The sequence below is a fragment of the Poecilia reticulata genome, linkage group LG8 (assembly GCF_000633615.1).
Source record: "Poecilia reticulata strain Guanapo linkage group LG8, Guppy_female_1.0+MT, whole genome shotgun sequence".
NCBI lineage: Eukaryota > Metazoa > Chordata > Actinopteri > Cyprinodontiformes > Poeciliidae > Poecilia > Poecilia reticulata.
The window spans coordinates 6,654,680-6,662,661 of record NC_024338.1 but is presented as its reverse complement, the minus strand read 5'-3'; the positions used below and the strand labels follow the sequence as shown (position 1 = coordinate 6,662,661).

Genomic DNA, 7,982 nt, shown 5'->3' with positions numbered 1-7,982 from the left:
AAATATACTTATTTATTGTTTGTCATAGTACCCCCAAGAATTTAAAACTACTTTCACCCCTGACTAAGGCTACTCTGCCTTTAACAGATTTGTTAAAGGCGGCAGAGCTGAGGCTTTTTATCAAGGCAATGCCTCAAACGAACAGTTGAGTGACGTCATGGAAACCTCCACATTTCAGGTTAATCTTTTAGATCTGTTTATAATCTCTTCATTTCAGATTTGTACATATTTTATTCTTGGTATTTGGGAGAATTGCCTTTTGAAACTGTGAATTTGGTTTAACAATTTGAGTTTTGTTTTCACTGTCATTTTCTGGAATTTTGGTTCATTCCTTCAGTCAGAACTGGTGTGTAACTGAGTCAGGTTTATTCACGCACACACACACACACACACTTGTTCAGCTCTGGCAACTAATTTACTTCTCTTTTTTATGTATTTATTTTTAAATATGTTGATGTCTTTCCTCTCATTATGTCATCACTCTCATGATGTCATCACTCTTTTTTAATATTGATTAATACTCTGAACTAAAGCAAAAATAAAAAGTTTAACAATATGAATGAGAACAGAACTGAGTAAATATCTAAGATGTTATTTTTTAAAAGTTGGTGGAGTTTCCAAGTCTTAGGTCAACTTGTAATTGGGTGCAGCTTTAAAGCAGACTGTGCTAACATTAGCGTTTCCCCCTTCAGACATGTGGAGATAAAGACGTACCTGTCAGAGTGCCCAGGTAATCTAATTATGTTGACGCAAACGTTTCCAAAACAGAACCTGGCTAGATTGAAAAAGCAGAAAACCCAAATCTGCCTGATGTGAAAAGACACAGATGTGATTGTATATTCTTGCTCACAAAGATATTTGATTCTTTTTTTTCTCTTTCCATTTTTCCGTTACCACCACAAGCCTCAATTTATTTTATTGGCATTCCTCCATCTTCTCATCAACTCTGACCAGAGTCAATGTCTCGGCTGAGGAAAAACATCCCCACAACATGACACAGCCACCGCTGTGCTTTGCTTTCCTTACAGAAAAATCCAGTTATTTCACCTTGTGTGTTGACAGTGTTGGAAAATGCTGTATTAGTACATTTTTGTTGTGAGGTACGCTGATAAGACTGATCAGTCCCTCCAGGATTTCACAATTGTGTTGGGGTTTTTTTGCAATTGAAATCACAGATTTTCTGCTAATTTATATTTATTTGCAATGAATTTTGCGATATATGAGCAGATGTATGACGTCACTTGCCACGTCGACCCGGATTATAACATCAAGTAAGGCTGACCGCGGTTTTGAAAAAGTAAAAAATCCTGCCACCTGCAGGTGGGAGTTGGTATTGCTCAAATTAAATGTTTTGACCATTTTTGCAGAAAATTTGCAATAAACTCACAGCTATTCAGTAGCTCGGAAGAAATGGTGAGAATTGTTGTTTTTGCGTGAATTTCTGCGATTGTGGAATCGCGACAAACTGGACAGACTGATATAGTTTGACGTCTTGAGTCAGAAAAAGCTATGCCGATTTGGACACATATTCTTTATACTACCTGATTTTATATAAACCTTGTTGCTCTATAAATAGCGTTATTAGAATAAAGGAGACAGACTTGAATAGCGAGTACACAAGCGGCTTTTGATAATGCGGTATTGTGTGTATGATTTGACTAAGATGGAGGATAAAATATGATGCGATTTGATGCTTCAGGCACACCTGAGGACAGAAGCGCTACTGACAAAGTGAAAGGAGCAGCATGATTTGTCTCTCCTATTGATCCGCTTCCCCTCTGCAGGTGTCATCTCTGCAGCAGAGTTATGGTACAAACAGAGCTGTTTGACGGGATTCTCCTCAGCCATCCGTCTAACGCCGCCGCCACGCCGAAATGAATCTGTCTGGGCGTCTGTCAAGTTGTATATCTTCCCAAAGGTGCACCAACACATGCTCGAGCGGTGAGATCTGTTTCTTGTTTGTGCCTCTTTTTCCCATCCTTATTGTCACAAAATAGGTTGGATCATGAGTCAGTGTCTCGTTTTCTGGCTGCTGATGTTAGAAGAGTAAATGAGGTCAGATAATAGGATATTAACCTGGATATAAAGGAGATGATTGTCAAGATAAAACATGTTGACTGAAAAGGATTTGCTTTGGGAACAGGCTCAGATCTTCTGACATCAAAATTAAATGATTTTAAACTTGTACAAAGTTTTTAGCCTTGTATATATTTGGAGCACACTTCGTAAGATTTGATTCATTGTTGACCATTCATTTGACACAATAAAGGGTCATCTTTGACCCGATCTTTGCATTTGTCTGTCCTAGGCAAATGCTAGGTGTTAGGTTGGGGTTAGGGTTGGGCTTTCAGGTGTTTGAGGTGTTGGTCCCAATTCTGTTAAATTTTTGGGGCTTGGTGATTGTCTCTGGCTCCAGACCTGTCACTTGGTGACACTCGTGCCATTGGCCCTGGGGTGGATGTGCCAAGACCACCTCCCCTTGTTGGGGTAGACGGAGTTGCCTATCTACCCCACAAGGAGGAGAGCATTTTACCCCCCTGCAGTCCTCCCTTCCCAATGCTCCACTCAGTCCTTCACACCAACACTCAGTTAGGGGTTTGGGGTGCAGGTATGTCAGGGTTGGGGGTGTGGGGATGCTTCTGGAGAACCCCAATCCTTCTTCAAAATCATTGTATGTTAAGTTATGTTAAGTAAAAACAAATATTTCAAACAAAAGTATAAAAGCCTCAAATTATCATCATGCTTGTGATAAGAGTGCATGTAAATGTCTGACTGGAACAGGAGACTTAATCCTGTTCCTCACAGGTTAAATGATCTGCCTGAGCCGGCATTGATCCCCAAGCACAATTAAGGAGACTCAGTGACTTCGTTTTGTTCTATTAATGAGTCCTGTCTGAACAGTTTGCACTGGGGACAGGAGACCTAGTTTATCCTGTCGACCTCCCACAGATGCCGCTGACGCACTCTGGCGTCAAGCTGAGTCTGAGGATTTGACGGGTGCAAACAAGGCCGACTAGATAAAGAAGCGCGTTTTTGTGGGGAGGGAAGAGAAGCAGGTGCACCGAGCTGCAGTAAGAAGAACACTGTCCGTCATTCTGACAAAAAAGAGAGAAGCAAAGACATTTGGATCCATCTTGGAGTTTTTTTTCAGCAGCCGCCTTTTGGAGCAGCAGCCATGGAGTCGGTCTCTCAGACGGTGGAGGCGACGGACGCCCAGAGGCCACATGCGTCCACTCACTGGAGGTTCGTGCCAAAGCGGGGAGCCTCCTCTCAGTTCGTGGGGAGCACCATCATGATTTTATCCACTTACGCCGTAGCCACCATGACCATGAATTTGGGGAAAAACCTCCAGGACAGAAGAATGAGACCAAACGGCAGCTAGAGTCTAAAGGACCTGGACTCTGCCTTTACTGCCGAAATGGTTCACCCCACTTCCACCGACTCAACCCATCAAACTTCACCTCTACGCTGCCAAGAAGAGGTGATAGTTTCAACAGACTTTACACTCCACACTGGAAGTTCAAAAGTCATGAATGAACAGTAAAATGGAAACAGTTCCGCCATAAGGCCATGTGGTGGCGGTGTTGGACCTCTTCCTGTCCCAATCTGCTGCCACCAGATCAAGCCTCTGCCCCAAAGGAGGCTGTGCCTGTATTGGTTCAGCTTCTGCTTTAGCAACATGGACATCATCGACCAAAACCCACGAGAAGACGCAACAAACCCAACAAGCCCCAACAATTACCCATCTGTTTGACATTGCCTTGAACATTTTTTGGTGAATGTGTTGTCTTGAGTTTGCTTGACGTAGATAAAAAATGATGTTCAGATAATAATAAAAAAAATTCACTCTGGAATTAAGCACTGTGTTTGATTATTAGTCACTCACTTAGCAAGAAATCCGACAAAAACATCACAGAAATTGGGTTTTTGCCAGACAGCAGACTGTCTATATAAATATTAGGAGCACTTTTTGTTGCCATTTCTCTCTGAGTGTGATATAATGAATTAAACACATGAGACACACTTTTGTCATGAATTCCTCATATCTTGACAAATCACAAATGTGATGTTTGTCCTGATGAAGCTGCTTGTGGCCTGAAATCGTTAGCGGTTCAGGTCGTTCAAGGCATACGAAGCTACTCCCCGATGGAGAGTAAAGTTCAGGGTAATTTTCCAAATGAGCGGGAAGCTTTTAAACAGCTTAAGGAGCATCCGGTGTTAAGTATGTGTAGCGTCAAGCAAGCGTGTTTTCAAGTCTCCTCGACCTTCGGATGTTATGTTTATCGCTTGGCACCCTGGCTAATCCGAAAATCCCAGGAGATAAACTACGGTAAATGCATAATGAGTGAGATTTTAGTAAAGATGTCTCACCCAAACTGAGGTGTGTTCAGCAGCGCTACATCTGACGAGTCCTAAATTTACTTTACGGTAACCTCATGAGAGCAGCATTACATAAAGAGTTCAACACAGCAAAATACACCCACAGTTAACGAACAGAGTAACTTCTCTACTATGATTGTCATTTTACCATTTTTGACAGGATTGTGAAAATTTTTTTCTTGCATTACAGTTTGCTTCTGTTTTTGGTTCATTGTCGGATTATAATTTTTTAGGTAATCAGACAAATTTTAATAAACAAAGATAACATGAGTAAATGCAAAAGTCTCTTTTTTGTATACCTATGTGATCCTATGTGGAAAAAGACATTGCCCTCTAAATATACCGTATTTTCTGCACTATAAGACGCACCTAAAAACCTTCAATTTCCTCAAAAGCCGACAGTGCGCCTTATAATCCGGTGCGCCTTATATATGGACCAATATTGAGCCACATCAGGTCTATGGTAAGCAGCTGCCGACTTCATTTTCCCCGTAGAAGAAGAAGTGCGTGGTGCATGCTGGGATAGTTGTCAGAACGCTGTTTTGTTAATAAAGTTTGATAATACATTTAAAGCCAGGGAGGAGGGGCGGGGAAGAGAGAGACAGAGGCAGCGTGTCGGTTGGTCTGTGTTACCCAGAAAGCAGTTGGGCACAACATCGCAACACCGTGAGTGAAACAATGACTGGAGTAGCCTACTATATAAAGTACTCGGGTTCCACTTCTTTACAAATGTGGATGTGTAATAATAGAGTATGGCACAAATTGGCAACCGAACTGAAGTGTCTTTTCTATGTGCCTTATATATGAAAAAAGTTTTAAAATAGGCCATTCATTGAAGGTGCGCCTTATAGTGCGGAAAATACGGTAATAACTGGTTCTTATCGTCGACAGTCTTCATTGCAATATTGTTTCCGTATCTTTTCAAACATGAACCGTTTCAGGACATGCCAGAGTGATCAAATGGATTCAAGTCAGGAGTTTAATTTGGCCACCCTAATACCTTTAGTTTGTGAACTCATGGCTGGGGGTCATCGTACAGGATTTTCCGACAGAGAGCAGAATTTATTCTCCAGTGAAATTAAACCAGAAACGTTGGTTAATCACAGTTAATACATGGTTTAACAAGGGCTGATATTACTTTTCCACACAAGGCCAGGTTTGCTCGGACAACTTTTTTCCCTTTAATAAATGAAATGTTTGTTTTTACTCGGATGATCTTTATCTGAACATCGGTACCATGTGAAACATTGTAAGTGTGACCACAGCAAAGCTAGAGTAAATGGGTAAGAGTGTCTTCAAGGCTGTTTTTGTTGAGGTTACAAATGATCTACTTACAGCTTCACTCTTTAGGCACATTAGTTGGTTTCCTTCTACTTCTTCCCCTCTGCTATGCCCAACCTCCAAGGAATTCCCCAAGGTTCTTGTCTTGAAACACTCCTCTGCTCTATACACAAATTCTTCTTCAAGGTACCAAGTGAAAGTCGTCAATGCTGGTGCCAGTGTTGTCCCCCCAAACCATACTTATTCTGCTGGATTCCACATTAGGTACAAAATCTTTGTTTTTATCTGGTCTTTTCTTGGCTTTTGGCTTCTTGTTCAGTGACTGTACAACTTTCTTCACCCTTCTATCACAGAATGTCAGGTTCCTTCTGTCTATAGAGATTTCAGTGTTGCTGCTCAGACCTTTGAATTATAACATTTGCATGACTTTCTACTTGGTTAAAACTGTTGACAGTTTCAACAAACAAACATGTTTGTTGGGGGACCACTATTCTCCTAAGGATACAGACGGACTTCAGTACAGTAAAGGACTAATGGATGAGGTGATGTAAAATTAGTGAATAGAACCTTTTTCTTTCTTCCAGAGGACAACAGCTGGATTGTCATCAGGTCTTCCAATACCCCAATTACAGGAAGCATCCTGCCAAGGCAACCAAGAAGTGGCTTGAGAAGAGGATACCCTGAGATCAAGGAAGGTCCCGGTCAGTCTCTAGATCTCAATCCTACAGAAATCAGTGTAGAAAGGTGAACTTCAGTGGCAGCTAAGACACCTAAAGGGTTTAGAAGTGCTTGGTACACAGGAGTGAGATTCTGAGAGGTGTGTAAACCCAGTGACACACAATGAGAAAAGCCTTACTCACCCTCACCAACTAAAGTTTTTCCAACAAAAATCAACTCAATGTTTCCAGGAGGATCAAATATTTATGATAAATGTTCAGTCATTCACTGGATTTACAAAAAAACAAAACAAAACAAGAATCCGCAGAGAATTCCTTCTTCCTTTGACTTTCGTTTCCACTAAAGAGTTCGCCATTTTGGAGAAATAGGTCAGTGGATCAAATCAAAGAAAATACCAAACAGGGGAATCAGTCACTCAAAAAGGACGAGTGAGGCTACATGGCAACTGAGGGCCTATGCAGGGTCTAAACACAGGCAGTGCCCCAACCCGGTTAAATGAGAAAGAGGGTACACACAGAGATCTCTGTTGGCCTGCTTTGTCCTCTCTCTCTCTCACTCTTTTTCTCTCTCTCTAACTTCCCTGAATAGCTCCCGCACAAAGATATCGTTATTTTGTTTCTAATTACCAGATGAAGAGCTGTTTGTCTGTATGCCTCTCGCTCCACCGCTCTCACCCCCAGAAATAAAGTGCTCAGTGGTGATGACCCTGGACAGTTACAAAACAGTCTGGTGGATCACAGGGGCCATGTGAGCCCTTGCTTTCTCCATGAGCCGTATAGAAAGTATCTGGATATGCTAAGGGAGATATGCATGCATATGTTAGTTTTCTGCCAATATAACACTTCTTGCATAGAAACCATTAAATTCTGTTTTGGTCTCATCAGTTGGTCTTTTCACAGTTTTCTTTTGATAATACATTTTTCCTTACACCTCTTCTATAAATGCCTGTGGAGTGTACAACTGACAGTAGTCTTACCAACACACTCTTCCTCCTTAGCGTTGGATCTCTTCAGCTCCTCCAGAGCTTCCATGTCAATATCAACGTTATGCTTTTGAAGCTTCTTTTGCTCTGGTGTGGCTTTAATTGGTTCTTCCCAACTCAGGTCTGGCTAGATTTCCCCTGTTATTTGGAACCACTCCAAAGTGGTACAAGAAAGGTCAAGCATTGTGCGCAAGTGACTTTATTGGCAACAGACTTCATTTGCTTGGACCTTGGATTTGGATGGGCAAAGGCAGTGCTTGCAAACTCATCAGACAACAACATCTCAACCACCATTTTCGATAGGCTATGAGACCGTAATAGTTGGCAAGATGGCAAGTTGCATATTGATAATTCCATGGTCAAACCTTGAGGTCCAAAGCTTTTTATCAATTATGGTGGAAGATTGCATACGGCGTCAACCTTAGGGGGCAACCCCAACAAACAAATATCCAGAGAGACTTCATTGGAGCATCGACCGCAGCTGCTGCACACTCATGGCCTGCACATATTTCCACATTCCCGACCAGGTTCCTGCCCATATTCATGCCCTCATAGTGAGGAACGCACTGTCATGGAGACAAACCCAACTTGACTAGAACCAAACCAGACATTACTTGACAATGGACAAGGGGATTTACATAGCATAGTAAAGAACAAAAGT

At 41.8% G+C, this 7,982-nt stretch overlaps 1 long non-coding RNA gene across 1 annotated transcript in view; it reads left to right on the top strand.

Moving 5' to 3' along the window:
- Nucleotides 1-4,021, top strand: part of LOC103468373 (uncharacterized) — a 9,094-nt gene extending 5,073 nt beyond the window's left edge. Inside the window, exon 2 of the long non-coding RNA XR_534209.2 lies at nucleotides 1,785-4,021. This is a non-coding gene — a long non-coding RNA (uncharacterized LOC103468373). The remainder of the gene's footprint in view (nucleotides 1-1,784) is intronic.
- Nucleotides 4,022-7,982: the final 3,961 nt, after the last annotated feature.